The sequence below is a fragment of the Schistocerca serialis genome, chromosome 1 (assembly GCF_023864345.2).
Source record: "Schistocerca serialis cubense isolate TAMUIC-IGC-003099 chromosome 1, iqSchSeri2.2, whole genome shotgun sequence".
NCBI lineage: Eukaryota > Metazoa > Arthropoda > Insecta > Orthoptera > Acrididae > Schistocerca > Schistocerca serialis.
This window is the reverse complement of record NC_064638.1, coordinates 522,801,784-522,820,200: the sequence shown is the minus strand read 5'-3', so window position 1 is coordinate 522,820,200 and position 18,417 is coordinate 522,801,784. Positions and strand designations below refer to the sequence as shown.

Here is an 18,417-nt window from a genome sequence, read left to right as displayed (position 1 = left end):
ATAAAATCACGCCAAAATCACCACATAGAAGTGTTGCATCGAAATGGGGCACTGCAGCGATTCGCTGAGAGCACGATGATGTCAACACACACACATATAACGCAGTTGGCCACAGGGGCAAAGGGTAAGGAGGGAGGAGGGAAATTTCGGGAAGAAGAGGGAGAAGAGAGTTCCATGAATGCTGATGCTGATGTCAGCAACTTCTGCACCCAAATGCCCACTACCATCCTACTGATGGTACCACTCGTCTGATGACCCGAGGAGATTTTATCATCAATGCAAATATAATTTTGGGTTGCCTAACACGCAACACTGGTACCAATGCGGCAGTTTAAACCCTAATTCACAGAGGACCTGTGAATTAATAGAATTCCTAGTTGTCAGTAGCCACAGCTGTATCACTAACACGTGTACATAGCCATCACAAAATAACAGTCGCAAATCTAGACATTTACTGTCTGTGTACCTCCTATCTGTGACACATAGTAACTTATCACTAGAGAGAACAATAAAAACGCTCACAGTACATAAAAGGAAATTTCTATTACACACAAGTAAATTGAGAAATCAAGCTGAAACCTATGTAACTGTAAATATGATCAAGGTTTTAGTATTTCGTCATAAAAATTTTATAACTGTTTAAAGTAAGAGTGAATGACAGTGAAACGATTAAAAATCATGTTGAACTTTATTTTTAAGTTTTACTTTTCAACTAACACATTAATAAAAACACAGTAATTGTGAGTGTTCTCTCGTATCGCAGTACACTTAGACCATAAAATGGAAACTTAAATTCGTATTCACGAAACACATTAGTTGGTTTACTGGAATGCGTTCAGTCACATGAAGAAACTCAGGCCAACTGAAATAAAGTCCACGATTATTAATTGTTCAGACAGATATGATAGTTAACATGTTGTTGGAAATAAGGAAGTGTGATATAGGTCGTGATTAGGAATGATCAAGGTTAGATGCATAGAAATGGAATAAAAGTTTCTTAAAGTTTGTTCTAATTCCCTCAGTTATCCTTGTGTGTGAAAGGCTTAGTTCTCATCACTCAGAACGTAATTATTCTTGCACAGCCGGAGTGCCGCAGCAGCTTCCCTATCTCCTTCAGTACATTATAATTAATGCGCTTCACCAAGAATAACTGCAGCAATCGGCGTTCACATTAAGCTACCTATGATTTTCACAGCAAAATTTCGCTGTTGCCACTACATTCAGAGTTTTTGAGTTTATACAGCACGATCAGTGTCCAAGTTTTACAGTAATGTCTAGTATGTTATGCTCACGTTTTGCATCCAGTTGATAAAGTAGCTCACAGATGCGAGATCGTAAATCCTCGTATTATTCCTCGCTATCTTTAAATTTTCATCTTGGTACCTCTAAAGTAGTGAACTCACAAGCACGTGATAAAAAAATAAACATACTTGGCGTGTTGGCTGCATTTCCAGAACTCGTGATACATTGCTCTGCCGGCCCCTCGTGAACTACTTTTGCCTTACGACTGCAACCGGGAACCTCTCTTGGATAGCTCAGCTCGCTAGAGGAGGTTCAGGTTCGAGTCCCGGTTTGGCTTCCAGTTCTACTTGCCAGAAGGCTTCATTGGAGCGCACACACCGCTGCAGAATGAAAGATTCCTTCTGGAATGGAGCAACTGTTAGCGAAAAGATAGTCATCCATTAACCTCGTAAATGCCAGAAGGACAAGCAAAATCTCATTCAAAGCAAGGAAAGGTTCTTCAAACCTATGTACTGACTTTGCACTGTCGATCTTCTCCAGATGATGCACACATTACGGAATTACATATGCGGTGAACTCTTTTATTTCATTAGTGAAAATGTGTTATAATTGCTTAAGATTTGGTCACATAATCAAGCATTATTTTGGACAGCCACGCTGCTGTAAATGTGATGAAGACTTTTCGTGGTCCCAATGCAAAACAGTCCCTGCGACTTTTTTACAACGCCATCGAGCCCATCTGGCTACTAACCGCTCATGTCCAGAATAGATTCGCCAGGAGAAAATACGAGAACTTACTAGATGAAACAATTCAGCTTTTATGGAAGTTGAGACTATCTGGAGAAATAAATCGTACCCTTGGAAGCTTTAAATAGATAATAAAAAACTACTTCCTCGCACACATCTTTGTTCTAGATACAGAGCGCAGAGACAATGTATTACATCCAAAAGACTACACCAATGTCCTGAATCATATTCCAAAACTGTCCCCAGTGTCTCATGGACTGCGGGCATGAGACACTGTTGATGGTGATCCGTCCATTGGATGGGGACGTTAAGCTTTGCGGCCCTCTTGGTAGTACACTACTGGCCATTAAAATTGATACACCACGAAGATGACGTGCTACAGACGCGAAATTTAACCGACACGAAGATGATGCTGTGATATGCAAATGATTAGCTTTTCAGAGCGTTCACACAAGGTTGGCGCCGGTGGCGACACCTTCAACGTACTGACATGAGGAAAATTTCCAACCCATTTCTCATACACAAACAGCAGTTGACCGGCGTTGTTTGGTCAAACGTTGTTGTGATGCCTCGCGTAAGGAGGAGAAATGCGTAACATAACGTTTCCGACTTTGATAGATTGTAGCCTATCGCGATTGCGATTTATCGTATCGCGACATAGCTCTTCGCGTTGGTCGAGATCCAATAACTGTTAGCAGAACATGGAACTGATGGGTTCTGGAGGGTAATACGGAACGCCGTGCTGGGTCCCAACGGCCTCGTATCACTAGCAGTCGAGACGACAGGCATCTTATCCGCATGGCTGTAACGGATCGTGCAGCCACGTCTCGATCCCTGAGTCAACAAATGGGGACGTTTGCAAGGCAACAACCATCTGCACGAACAGTTCGACGACGTTTACAGCAGCATGAACTATCAGCTCGGAGACCATCGCTGCGGTTACCCTTGACGCTGCATCACAGACAGGAGCGCCTGCGATGGTGTACTCAACGACGGACCTGGGTGCACGAATGGCAACACGTCATTTTTTCGGATGAATCCAGCTTCTGTTTACAGCATCATGATGGTCGCATCGGTGTTTGGAGACATCGCGGTGAACGCACGTTGGAAGCATGTATTCGTCATCGTCATACTGGCGTATCACCCGGCGTGATTGTATGGGGTGCCATTGGCTATACGTCTCGGTCACCTCTTGTTAACACTGACGGCACTTTGAACAGTGTACGTTACATTTCAGATGTGTTACGACCCATGGCTCTACCCTTCATTCGATCCCTGCGAAACCCTACATTTCAGCAGGATAATGCACGACCGCATGTTGCAGGTCCTATACGGACCTTTCTGGATACAGAAAATGTTCGACTATTGCCCTGGCCAGCACATTCTCCAGATCTCTCACCAATTGAAGACGTCTGGTCAATGGTGGCCGAGCAACTGGCTCGTCACAATACGCCAGTCACTACTCTTGGTGAACTGTGGTATCATGTTGAAGCTGCATGGGCAGCTGTACCTGTACACGCCATCCAAGCTCTGTTTGACTCAATGCCCAGGTGTATGAAGGCCGTTATTACGGCCAGAGGTGGTTGTTCTGGGTACTGATTTCTCAGGATCTATGAACCCAAATTGCGTGAAAATGTAATCACATGTCAGTTCTAGTATAATATATTTTTCCAATGAATACCCATTTATCATCTGCATTTGTTCTTGGTGTAGCAATTTTAATGGCCAGTAGTGTATCTAAGGGGAGTAGGCTATATGCCGGCACCGGGTTTCACTTTATCCCTTCTCTCGTCATCGTCGTCGTCATGGTCATCGTCATACAATACAAACATAACTCTACGTTAAAAAAGTGGCAGTGTGCGCAGCCGGAGAAAACTCTTTCCGAGTAGTTGTCTTAAAAACCACCATGGAGTGGGGAAGTTTCAATTGCAGTCCCCTGTTCTTTCATGGGTGAAGATACATTATCGTTCATCAGAAAGGTAGCAGCATACTTTTCGCCCCTTCAGTCCGGACTTGTGAATTGCGCTGTTGGTTGCGAGAGAACTGGGATCATCGCTCTCATCTCCTTTGGGATGGAGCTCATTTGCAGTGCTTGGGAGATGTAAGTTTCACACAGGTTGTAGCGCAATCCACCTCAAGAGCAGCTCGTATTTAACTAACTCCGTCATGCATCTTGTATCTTCAGATTGTTGTATTTAATATGCTTCTCATTTATCTTGAAATTGAGAAATGCCCAGACGCGAAAATTTTATTTGCCTTCCTTCCTGCAGTGTTTCCGTTAGCCACAAGTTCCACAGCAGTTAGAGTCTTTTTTCTTCAGTTTACTACATTTTTGTAAGAACATTTTCTGTATTGTTATTGTAAATTATTCGCTTGATTAGATAAAATAAAACATTGTGTTTCAGTACGTAATAAAGAAATGTGGTTCTGCCTTGAGAAAAAACATCTTTTCTTGTTTTATTACACATACCGGGTGATCAAAAAGTCAGTATAAATTTGATAACTTAATAAACCACGGAATAATGCAGATAGAGAGGTAAAAATTGTCACACATGTTTGGAATGACATGGGGTTTTGTTAGAAAAAAAAAACAAAAAAAACAAAGTTCACAAAGTGTCCGACAGATGGCGCTGGACAGCAACATGTCAGTGACTGCGCATGACAATCGTGTACAAAAGGAGCTGTAATGAGAGAGAGAATCAGATGCGCCAGCAGTCGCAGCATGTTCACGTTACCTGAAAAACCGTTTTTAGTGAAGCTGTATTATCAGAATGGGGAATATGCTAGTTCAGCGTTACGATCCTACCGCTGTAGGAAGGGGATTCGAACGGGTAAAGGTCCGTTGACAAATGCAGCTGTGGCGAGAATGATTTCGAAGTTCGAAGCCACGGGTTGTTATGACGATGGACCTCGTAGTGGCCGACCGAGCACAAGGCGTAATGCTGCTGAGACAGTTCAGGAAGAAATGGAGACTGTAGCGGGTTCGTCTATGCACGGCGAAGTCAGCGCTCGTGCAGTCGCACGTCGCACCGGCGTTCCACACACTACTGTTTGGTTGGCACTTAGACGTACCCTCCGAAGCTATCCGTACAAAATCCATCGGCATCATGAACTGTTACTGGCGATTTAGTGAAGCGGAGGGCATTTGCGGTGTGGGCGTTTCAAAAGATGGCGGAAGATGACAATTGGTTGAGTAACGTGTTGTGGACCGACGATGCTCATTTCACGCTCCGAGGGTCTGTCAAGGCCCACAACTGCAGAATTTGGGCTACCAAAAATCCTAGAACTGTCGTGGAAACTCCATTGCACCACGAGAAAGTCACGGTATGGGTTGGATTTACCACATCTACCGTTATCGGGCCTTTCTTCTTCGAGGAAATGCGTGATTCTGGTTTTGTAATTGCTACCGCGACGGGTGAGAGGTACGCCGATATGTTACAGAATCGCATCATCCCCAGCCTGGCTGATAAACACCTGCTGGAACGTACGATGTTTGTGCAGGATGGCGCTCCACCCCATATTGCTAGACGCGAGAAAGCTCTCTTGCGCGCGTCGTTTGGTGATGATCGTGTGCTCAGCCGCCACTTTCGTCATGCTTGGCCTCCCAGGTCCCCAGACCTGAGTCCGTGCGATTATTGGCTTTGGGGTTACCTGAAGTCGCAAGTGTATCGTGATCGACGGGCATCTCTATGGATGCTGAAAGACAACATCCGACGCCAATGCCTCACCATAGCTCCGGACATACTTTACAGTGCTGTTTACAACACTAATCCTTGACTACAGCTATTGTTGAGGAATGATGGTGGACATATAGAGCATTGCCTGTAAAGAGCATGATCTTTGCTTTGTCATACTTTGTTATGCTAATTATTGCTATCCTGACCAGATGAAGCGCCATCTGTCGGACATTTTTTGTACTTTTGTACTTTTTTTGGTTCTAATAAAACTCCATGTCATTCCAAGCATGTGTGTCAATTTGTACCTCTCTATCTACATTATTCCGTGATTTATTCAGTTTTCAAATCTATACTGACTTTTTGATGACCCGGTATATGTTTCGGAAAAGTTTCTACATCTTCAGTGGGCTTTACTTAATATCTGATGAACAAAACACAAAGAATTTATCCATTATGATAATTACCAGTTTCTGAGGTTATAGTACACTCCTGGAAATTGAAATAAGAACACCGTGAATTCATTGTCCCAGGAAGGGGAAACTTTATTGACACATTCCTGGGGTCAGATACATCACATGATCACACTGATAGAACCACAGGCACATAGACACAGGCAACAGAGCATGCACAATGTCGGCACTAGTACAGTGTATATCCACCTTTCGCAGCAATGCAGGCTGCTATTCTCCCATGGAGACGATCGTAGAGATGCTGGATGTAGTCCTGTGGAACGGCTTGCCATGCCATTTCCACCTGGCGCCTCAGTTGGACCAGCGTTCGTGCTGGACGTGCAGACCGCGTGAGACGACGCTTCATCCAGTCCCAAACATGCTCAATGGGGGACAGATCCGGAGATCTTGCTGGCCAGGGTAGTTGACTTACACCTTCTAGAGCACGTTGGGTGGCACGGGATACATGCGGACGTGCATTGTCCTGTTGGAACAGCAAGTTCCCTTGCCGGTCTAGGAATGGTAGAACGATGGGTTCGATGACGGTTTGGATGTACCGTGCACTATTCAGTGTCCCCTCGACGATCACCAGTGGTGTACGGCCAGTGTAGGAGATCGCTCCCCACACCATGATGCCGGGTGTTGGCCCTGTGTGCCTCGGTCGTATGCAGTCCTGATTGTGGCGCTCACCTGCACGGCGCCAAACACGCATACGACCATCATTGGCACCAAGGCAGAAGCGACTCTCATCGCTGAAGACGACACGTCTCCATTCGTCCCTCCATTCACGCCTGTCGCGACACCACTGGAGGCGGGCTGCACGATGTTGGGGCGTGAGCGGAAGACGGCCTGACGGTGTGCGGGACCGTAGCCCAGCTTCATGGAGACGGTTGCGAATGGTCCTCGCCGATACCCCAGGAGCAACAGTGTCCCTAATTTGCTGGGAAGTGGCGGTGTGGTCCCCTACGGCACTGCGTAGGATCCTACGGTCTTGGCGTGCATCCGTGCGTCGCTGCGGTCCAGTCCCAGGTCGACGGGCACGTGCACCTTCCGCCGACCACTGGCGACAACATCGATGTACTGTGGAGACCTCACGCCCCACGTGTTGAGCAATTCGGCGATACGTCCACCCGGCCTCCCGCATGCCCACTATACGCCATCGCTCAAAGTCCGTCAACTGCACATACGGTTCACGTCCACGCTGTCGCGGCATGCTACCAGTGTTAAAGACTGCGATGGAGCTCCGTATGCCACGGCAAACTGGCTGACACTGACGGCGGCGGTGCACAAATGCTGCGCAGCTAGCGCCATTCGACGGCCAACACCGCGGTTCCTGGTGTGTCCGCTGTGCCGTGCGTGTGATCATTGCTTGTACAGCCCTCTCGCAGTGTCCGGAGCAAGTATGGTGGGTCTGACACACTGGTGTCAATGTGTTCTTTTTTCCATTTCAAGGAGTGTATTTATATTACTATAAGTATTGACAAAAATATTAACATGAAGAATAGTGTTTACAAGTCCGATATTTGCAGTACAAATGTACTTATTGCCTTCAGTATATCATCTGCAATTAATAAGCGTTTATTAATGTTTTGATTGTAATTTCTCAAATTTTTGGCCTAATGTGATATAATCGATTTTTTCTTATAGCGCTACCCGTACGCTGTATGGCCAAACAACCAGGATTGATGCTTTTGGATGCCATTTTTTTTCATATCACGACTCCGGCTGTCATCCATGGCACCTTTGTAGCACACTGGTACGTCGACGATATTTCACACTACGTTTTGTTTCCCCTCTTGGCAAGCCATCTTGAGCTTACATTTCAGTATGAGCGAGTTTCTGCCGTTTGTCATCGTCCTTGCCAAACTCTTTCTTGCGCAGAAAGGTCCCCGGACCTCTCTACAATTGAAAAGTTTTGGAGCATTACGGGCAGCGCCCTCCAACCAGCTCGGGATTTTGACGATCTAACCCACCAGTTGGATAGAATTCTACATGATTGTCCTCAGGATGACATCCAACAATTCAGTCAGTCAATGGCTAGCAGAGTAACTGCTTGCATAACGGCCAGATGTGGACCAATGCGTTATTGCCTTGCTCCATTTGTGAAGTTCTCTATCTCGGTTAAATCATCCATGCTTTCTGAAGTTGTACCGTTTGCTTATCTGTTCATGTACGTCAAATGTACCGATTTCCGTCCCATTCGGTTAATTCCTCCGTGGAGTTCGTTTATTTTTTCTTAGAGTATGTACAGGATATATCTCAGTTAGTAGCGAAAACTGACGCAGTTGAATATACGAATTTAGAAGCAAAAACGTTCGGGTAAATTTGTGTCAGCGAACAAGCCGCCACGCCACGGACTTCACTATGAAATGTGAGCCCACTTAGAAGAAAAGTATTTGAAGTATAATCTTTTTCATTAAGTCCCCGTCTAATTAGGCTCAAATCTGACGTAGACCCACATGCTCTTCATGAGCGATCAAATAAGGAACGTTTCCCATAGTGTTTGTCGTCAAGGGCACTAGCTGATTGGCCCATTGGGTCACACGTTCTTCCAAGAAAATCTGACATCCGCGGATACTTTCTGTACCTGCGATGGAATCTTCAAGGATAGCTTGAGGATGTTCCCCTTGTGCAACGCTGAAGAATGAGGTAATTGCGTGATGGGACTGCTGATGTAACACGACATCTGAGGCGCCAGTATGGTCGAAGGTCAATAGGTCGAGTACGGCTTGTACCTTGACCTCAAGATTGGATTCTGCTGTCTGGAATTATCTGGGAAGTGAAGTGTACAACACCTCTGTTAGCACTGTTGAAGAACTGTAACAGCAGATTTTACATTCTTGTCAGGATTTATAAGATGTTGCGGGAATGTTTTTAAGAATTCGTAATTAGCATTTGTGAGGATGAAACATGGAACTCAACAGGTATAGGCGCGCTATAAATTGTAACATGTAGGTGCCGAAGTAGTTCTGCGATTCTTGTTAACTTAGGCCAGTTAAATGGAAACTATATGGGAAAATTTATGTTTCGAATACTTCTGTAGTAACTAGGAAAAAGTTTCATACTGACGTCGTTGATGGCTAGTAACCACTCACCTCAGTTATCTCGCAAACTATTAATTAGTGGACCCATTTTTACTGGAATGTTTTTGCTTATGTTATCGTGGACTTTCATCTAAGTTAGTTTTCTGTATTAATTATTATACACCCTGTGTAATTGTGTCGTGTATAGCGCAAAGATCCACACATTATATGAAATACTGGTACAACTGAGTAGCCGAAAGGGTAGACTTTCAAAACGTTCTCACATGGCGATGGATATTGTAACACCCCCAGTTTATTTTTGGGACCATATGCAGTGCGAGGCAGGAGAAAGATGCATTATTTGAGTGTTTCCAAGACGGAACACATTTAATATCACTTCTGTACGTTACGCTTGAATAACTCGAATACCGGACTCTCCAGCGAAAACCTTTCGTGGTACAAAATTGAACTACATTACTTTTCCTACAAAAGAAAATTCTATTCATTTTTCTCTCTAGGACTAATTGTCTGCACCAAGAGAGCGCGAGGACAATAAAATTCCTTGCGATGCTCAGGCGGTGTAGCTTAGGTACTTTTTATAGGCTAATTTCAGGTACTTGCCCGACTTGACACGTCTCAGCTCCCTCTACACTGCTGTGGTACGTTGTAAACAATGGCAATATTTGAATACTACAGAAAATGAATGACAATGCACATTAAAGGTGTTCTATCTCAGAAACCATTCGGAACGTGGTATATGTCCATATGAAGTTTTTTTTATTCAGGATCACTAATACTATCACCCTTCAAAGCATGTACCTTTCCTCCTGACTCACCCTCTGCATTCTGAGCTGCAGTTGTGAAAAATACCAACCTTGTAGATCGGACGATTATAATGGAAGGTGGTAATACGGGGGAATGACAAGCCACTGGAACTTTCTACTGCCCGTCCGCGTGTTTGTGAAGTGCGATCCACACACTAGTCTTAATTTAATGTTTCTGTTGTTGCGATATTTAAAAAAGTGAAAAATGAATGGGAGCGCTGAAATGCCTCGACACATATTACTGATTGAGGTTTCTTCCTCTTGCGGCTTTGTCCCGCATCGGTATAGGGTCGGCATGGTTATCAACTGATTAGGTATGGGTAATTTAAAGCGCGACCCGATGCCCCTCCTGTCGACATCCCCTTCCACCCCTCCCTCACGAACCGTTCAGTCGAAAGTAGATCACAAAGGCTCATTAATGTTAAGATTTGCTGACTGCGGTGGGTGGCTAGGGGGGCTGCGACAATTCATCCTCGTATCCACAAAACCAATCCTGGATGATGAAAGCTGTGTGAATAGGGGTCCGGTCGCCTTAGAACACATTGCACCAAGGGTTGGACCTGAACAGCCAAAATGGTCACTTAATCCTTGGCAGTAATGCGATCTTGCACAGTAACCATGGGGCTCTTAGAGTACCACGATATGGCTGCCCAAATCATCAACGAAGCCCTGCCACGTTTCATTCTTGGGACGTAAAATCGACCAGGAGTTGGAAACAGGATGAAACAAGAGTCATCTGACCAAATAACATTCTCCCATTGCTCCATAGACCAAGTTTTATGCCTTCGGCATCACGTTCTCCTGTTAGCGCGTTTACATTACTAATGAGTGGTTTTGGGCGGCTGGATCGCCCTGGAATTCTCTGGTTATGAAGCCACCTTCGTAGTTTTTTCTCTGCAGTGACTTTTGCAGGCCTAGTCCCGTTATATTTCAAAAAATCTTATTCAATGATCATCCGTCACGTTCGCTCAGCACACTTTCGTCAGTGTTGTAACGCAGCGGACGATGTTTTTACTCTTCTCCGGTACGCGGTGCAAATCTTCGATGCAGCGCCTCTCGGAACACCGAACACTTTGGCTTCTTTGGATACGGAAGCACCCACCAGACGAGCACCAACAATTTGCCTGCGTTCCAATGCACTGACCTCCGGCGTAATGCGCTCACAGCTGTACAGAACACTGACACTTGCAATGTGTTGAGGAATTACATAGGTGTAGTTCGTGGTCAAATACAACGGCGCCACCTGTAGGCTAGTCTAGCATCTGCATGTACCGAGCGAGGTGGCGCAGTGGTTAGCACACTGGACTCGCATTCGGAGGGACGACAGTTCAAACTCGTGTCCGGCCATCCTGATTTGGGTTTTCCATCTTGTTGTTGTGGTCTTCAGTCCTGAGACTGGTTTGATGCAGCTCTCCATGCTACCCTATCCTGTGCAAGCTTCTTTATCTCCCAGTACCTACTGCAGCCTACATCCTTCTGAATCTGCTTCGTGTATTCATCTCTTGGTCTCCCTCTACGATTTTTACCCCCCACGCTGCCCTCCAGTACTAAATTGGTGATCCCTTGATGCTTCAGAACATGTCCTACCAACCGGTCCCTTCTTCTTGTCAAGTTGTGCCACAAATTCCTCTTGTCCCCAATTCTATTCAACACCTCCTCATTAGTTATGTGATCTACCCATCTAATCTTCAGCATTCTTCTGTAGCACCACATTTCGAAAGCTTCTATTCTCTTCTTGTCCAAACTACACTCCTGGAAATGGAAAAAAGAACACATTGACACCGGTGTGTCAGACCCACCATACTTGCTCCGGACACTGCGAGAGGGCTGTACAAGCAATGATCACACGCACGGCACAGCGGACACACCAGGAACCGCGGTGTTGGCCGTCGAATGGCGCTAGCTGCGCAGCATTTGTGCACCGCCGCCGTCAGTGTCAGCCAGTTTGCCGTGGCATACGGAGCTCCATCGCAGTCTTTAACACCGGTAGCATGCCGCGACAGCGTGGACGTGAACCGTATGTGCAGTTGACGGACTTTGAGCGAGGGCGTATAGTGGGCATGCGGGAGGCCGGGTGGAAGTACCGCCGAATTGCTCAACACGTGGGGCGTGAGGTCTCCACAGTACATCGATGTTGTCGCTAGTGGTCGCGGAAGGTGCACGTGCCCGTCGACCTGGGACTGGACCGCAGCGACGCACGGATGCACGCCAAGACCGTAGGATCCTACGCAGTGCCGTAGGGGACCACACCGCCACTTCCCAGCAAATTAGGGACACTGTTGCTCCTGGGGTATCGGCGACGACCATTCGCAACCGTCTCCATGAAGCTGGGCTACGGTCCCGCACACCGTTAGGCCGTCTTCCGCTCACGCCCCAACATCGTGCAGCCCACCTCCAGTGGTGTCGCGACAGGCGTGAATGGAGGGACGAATGGAGACGTGTCGTCTTCAGCGATGAGAGTCGCTTCTGCCTTGGTGCCAATGATGGTCGTATGCGTGTTCGGCGCCGTGCAGGTGAGCGCCACAATCAGGACTGCATACGACCGAGGCACACAGGGCCAACACCCGGCATCATGGTGTGGGGAGCGATCTCCTACACTGGCCGTACACCACTGGTGATCGTCGAGGGGACACTGAATAGTGCACGGTACATCCAAACCGTCATCGAACCCATCGTTCTACCATTCCTAAACCGGCAAGGGAACTTGCTGTTCCAACAGGACAATGCACGTCCGCATGTATCCCGTGCCACCCAACGTGCTCTAGAAGGTGTAAGTCAACTACCCTGGCCAGCAAGATCTCCGGATCTGTCCCCCATTGAGCATGTTTGGGACTGGATGAAGCGTCGTCTCACGCGGTCTGCACGTCCAGCACGAACGCTGGTCCAACTGAGGCGCCAGGTGGAAATGGCATGGCAAGCCGTTCCACAGGACTACATCCAGCATCTCTACGATCGTCTCCATGGGAGAATAGCAGCCTGCATTGCTGCGAAAGGTGGATATACACTGTACTAGTGCCGACATTGTGCATGCTCTGTTGCCTGTGTCTATGTGCCTGTGGTTCTATCAGTGTGATCATGTGATGTATCTGACCCCAGGAATGTGTCAATAAAGTTTCCCCTTCCTGGGACAATGAATTCAAGGTGTTCTTATTTCAATTTCCAGGAGTGTATTTATCGTCCATCTTTCACTTCCATACACGGCTACACTCCATACAAATACTTTCAGAAACGACTTCCTGACACTTAAATCAATACTCGATGTTAGCAAATTTCTCTTCTTCAGTAACGCTTTCCTTGCCATTGCCAGTCTACATTTTATATCCTCTCTACTTCGACCATCATCAGTTATTTTGCTGCCTAAATAGCAAAACTCCTTTACTACTTTAAGTGTCTCATTTCCGAATCTAATTCCTTCAGCATCACCCGACTTAATTCGACTACATTCCATTATCCTCGTTTTGCTTTTGTTGATGTTCATCTTATATTCTCCTTTCAAGGCACTGTCCATTCCGTTCAACTGCTCTTCCAAGTCCTTTGCTGTCTCTGACAGAATTACAATGTCATCGGCGAACATCAAAGTTTTTATTTCTTCTCCATGGATTTTAATACCTACTCCGAACTTTTCTTTTGTTTCCTTTACTGCTTGCTCAACATACAGACTGAATAACATCGGGGACAGGCTACAACCCTGTCTCACTCCCTTCCCAACCACTGCTTCCCTTTCATGTCCCTCGACTCTTATAACTGCCATCTGGTTTCTGTACAAATTGTAAATAGCCTTTCGCTCCCTGTATTTTACCCCTGCCACCTTCAGAATTTGAAAGAGAGTATTCCAGTCAACATTGTCAAAAGCTTTCTCTCAGTCTACAAATGCTAGAAACGTAGGTTTGCCTTTCCTTAATCTATCTTCTAAGATAAGTCGTAGGGTCAGTATTGCCTCACGTGTTCCAACATTTCTACGGAATCCAAACTGATCTTCCCCGAGGTCAGGTTCTACGTTTTTCCATTCGGCTGTAAAGAATTCGAGTTAGTATTCTGCAGCTGTGATTTATTAAACTGATAGTTCGGTAATTTTCACATCTGTCAACACCTGCTTTCTTTGGGATTGGAATAATTATGTTCATCTTGAAGTCTGAGGTTTTCCATGATTTCCTTAAATCGTTTCACTCAAATGCGGGAATCGTTCCTCTGAAAGAGCACGGGCGATTTCCTTTCCCATCCTTTACTTACTTGATTGGACCGATGACCTCGCTGTTTGGTCCCATTCCCCAAACCAGCCAACCGTCTGCATTTATGTTCAAGCTTGCATTTCTCACGGCATTTCCATATTTTTGTCCAAGCCATGCACTAGTGTTCGGGTATGCGTGCGCATCCAGATGCCACAGGAGGCGGAAATGTTTACAATTCGATCGCAGCTTGGCGCCATCGTCATCAGAAAGGTTACAAAGTTAGGTAGTTCCTTACGGGATGATATCTGCGGTCCGCCGGAGATGATGTAGGATGCGGCGCTGCGACTGCTTGCAGCCGGCGTATAAGAAGGCGGCTGGGCGTTCGCGAGCCGCCAGTGCCGGGCTGACCTCGGAGGCGGTGCCAGCACGCCAGAAGCCGCACCTCGCTGCTGAGTTCGCCATGCGGGCGTCCCCGCTGCTGGTTGTGCTGCTGCTGCTGGCGCTACTGCTTGGTGAGTACGCGCCCCACGGACGTCCGCTGTTCTCCTACGCGACCGGTACAGCTGCCGGTCGTCCTCTGTGTTATTTGTGTATCTACTGGACGCAGAGAGATCAGGCTGCTCTCTCTTTACCTTCGTACCTAAATTTATAAACCTCGTAGGGATATACACTTGGCGTCCTCTTGAACGCTAGTAAACAACTAACACCAAGATTAACACCAGATGTTTCAAGAAAAAGTTGCGAATGCACTTGTTTCATAAAGTCCTAAGGTTTGCCTAATTATGTTACATATTACCAGCTGAGAAACACGGCGTTGCCCGGGCCAGAATGCATGGCATGGGACAAGGCATGAGTACCATTCTACATACGAGGTGCATACACATGTATATTTAATTAATAATGTTATCAATGCAGTTATCCTGTTAGTAAGGTTGTTTGGTCGTGGTGCGTGGCAGTAGGCGAGTGGGGTGGGCAAAAATCAGCGAAACATGGAGCAATGCATGTTCTTACATATAGTTAAATAATGTATGACTTACGAACTTTAAGCGTTTCCGTCTTAATGAATATACTTGCTTATACAATCCTCACCCTGTTACATACATATTGGCATTAACATTATGTTACGCCGACATATTTAACCGGGAGTAACACCACGGAGCCAATCCTAGTTTCGTAATATTGTAATACAATACTATTTAAATGAAACTGAAAAAGAACTGAAGTTCCTTTATTTCAGTAGGCATTTATTTTTCATTCCATATGTATAAGTATAATATTTTGTTTTCACAATATTTGCTTATAGACTACATGTGCAGTTTCCTTATTCGGACTGCAAGCGAATAAATGTGTAGGAGAGCCACCATGTGAGCACGCTGTATACAGTCGTCCGTGATATGAACATGATTCATTATGAATGTGAATGTCTGCTCCCTGAGCTTTGTTGGTGCTCACGCTGTATGCTAATTTAACTGGAAACTGCAGCCATCTAAAGGTGAAGGGCAACCCAGATGATAATAAGGGTGTTCGTGTGACTGACGAAAACGCGGTGAGAGATTAAAAACTGATCTATTTGGTATTACATGTCGCTATCAAAATGACAAAACCGCGCAATCATCGTATTACGCGGCACGAATGAAACAGTAAACACATTTTCTCATGTATTATGTACAATGAAGTCACAGAGTATACAGTTTTACCTAGGAGGATTTATTGCTCCATATTTCGCGGGTTCTCGCTCGGCACACTCACCCACTGTCACGCACAACAACCAAACTCCCTTACTAACAGCAGGAAACCAAGGGCTGTTTACCGCCACAATCACGAGTGGGTGACAGTGAGTGGTCATGGAAAAAAGATTGTCAGTGCGTACACACACAAGCCTTTTATACCTAGAAATAGATTTGCAGGATTTCTGCCTAAATGACATGGAATGTCAGGGGATATTGAACACAAACAAAGAAGAGCAGCAGGAATGGTCGTAAATATGTTTGGCGCATATCAGGAAAGAAGAGGAGGGGGGGGGGGGGGGTATAGCTTTGATGTCTTTATCTATATGTGAGTAACTTACAACGTTAACTGCTTGCTATAACTTCAGGTGAGCCGTAGGGAAGTGCGTTGGGATCTTTACTGTTCGTGTTGTATATTAATGACGTTCCACACAGTATTAATAGTAACCTCAAACTTTTTGCTGGTGATAAAGGTAGCTGCAACGAATCTGAGATGTGATCTATCATCATATAAAGTGCATGCAACAATTTTATAGAGATGGAGCTTTTTTCATACACTACTGTTATGGTCTTTGAAGGAAAATTTAGACACCTGATGTTCAGCAGTTTCAGAATATCAAAGGAGTGAGGGAGCTTCATAAATACGGTTTGACGCCATGTGAATGTTCCAACATCAGTTCTTTTACATGACGTCATACCGTGTGTATGAAGCTCCCTGCCTCCTTTGATATTCTGAAGATGAGTTTGCTCGAAACGCGTCGATGCAGTTGAGTTTCTGAACATCAAGTGACTGAATTTGTCTACGGCGACCGTAACAGCAGTGTATAAAAAGAACAGCTTCATATCTGTAACAAAATACCGTCTGCAAAAATCTGCAGAAATATTCAGTCAGATCTTGATAAGACTTCAGCGTGGTGCAAATACTGACAGCTTGCTTTAAATATTGAGAAATGTAAAACTGTCCACTTCACCAAATGTAAAGAAAACATTATATACTGTAACTGCAGTATCAGTGAGTCAAAACTGGAATCAATCAACTCATGCGAATATCTGGGTGCAGTTATTTGTGGAAATTTATAATGGAGCAATCACATACGGCCCCTCCCGCTCGATGTTCGAGTGCTCCCTCGGGCATGGGTGTGTGTGTTGTTCTTAGCATAGGTTAGTTCAAGTAGTGTTTAAGTCTAGGGAGCGATGACCTAAGCAGTTTGGCCCCTTAGGAATTCACACACATTTGAACATTTGAACAATCACACAGGCTCAGTCGTAGGTAAAGCAGATGGCAGACCTCGGTTCATTGGTAGAACACTAGGGAACTGCAACTAGTCTACAATATACAGGAATACCAAGCTGGTTTCGACCGAACCGACGACAACAGATCACATTTTCACATTAAGACAATTGTCTGAAAAACTCTTGGAATATGATAAAGATAACTACAGTCTGTTCGTCGATTTTTATCGTGCATACAACAGCGTCCGCAGGAATAGCCTACGCAATGCACTGCGTGAGTTCAGAATCCCTGAGTGTCTAGTGAGAACGGTGCAAACTTGTATGGATGGGTCAAGGGCAGCAATGCTTTTCCGAGGTTTCACACCAGAAACTTTGGAGACTGGGACGGGTATCAGACAAGGGGATGCTCTCTCACGTGTTCTGTTCAGTGTCATCTGAGAGAAAGCGATAAGGGAATATAGGAGTAGGAATGGGCTGGGATACAGATGGATGGTAATTTCAACTGTCTCGCATGTGCAGATGATGTAGTACCGCTAACTGACTCAAACCATGAGTTGTAAGAAATGTACGAGAAAATGGACAGCTACGCACAGAAGTATAAGCTAAAGGTGAATCAAGACTAAATGCAGTTTATGGTATTAGGAAGAAGACAAGAGCAGCAAGACTTTCTTGAGATAGATGGTATAACGTTCACCAGAGTTCACCAGTTCAGATATCTTAGATATTGGTTTACCAGCAACAACAATATAGAAATTAACACCAAAGAAAGAACAAAAATGGGAACGCAAGGCACGTATTCCCTCAGCGTGACGCTCTGGTCAAAATCAATGTCATCGAATACTAAGATGAGAATTTATAACACAGTGATGTGCCCAGCTGTCGTTTTCGGTTCAGAAACCTAGAGGATGACTAAACGAGAAAACAAAAAACTATTAATATCCGAAAGAAGAGTAAAGAGGAAGATATGGGGACCAATCTTAGATAAAGGAGAATGGAGAAGGAGGAAGAATGAAGAAATGTACCTCCTGATGCAACAACCAACAATACTGCAGAAACTGATGAGCAAAAAGTTGCAGTGGACAAGCCACGTAACTCGTATGAAAGAGTAAATACTGTTGGAGAAAGCACTTGAGGGGAAACAGAAGTCCAGTGGCCCCATGGGACGACCAAGGCGGCGCTGGATGGACGACCATGCGAAGGATCTGACGGCCGTGGGGAATGATGACACCTAGTGGAACCGAGCACAAAACAGAAAGGTATGGAGGCAGTTTCTGGAAGCAGCATGTTCTGCTGGGCCTGTGACCGCTGGATGTATGGAAATGAGCG

At 45.5% G+C, this 18,417-nt stretch overlaps 1 long non-coding RNA gene across 1 annotated transcript in view; it reads left to right on the top strand.

The window, feature by feature from the left end:
• Window positions 1-14,529: 14,529 nt before the first annotated feature.
• The window catches only part of LOC126457800 (uncharacterized), a 236,496-nt gene continuing 232,608 nt past the window's right edge, over window positions 14,530-18,417 (top strand). Inside the window, exon 1 of the long non-coding RNA XR_007585530.1 lies at window positions 14,530-14,643. This is a non-coding gene — a long non-coding RNA (uncharacterized LOC126457800). The remainder of the gene's footprint in view (window positions 14,644-18,417) is intronic.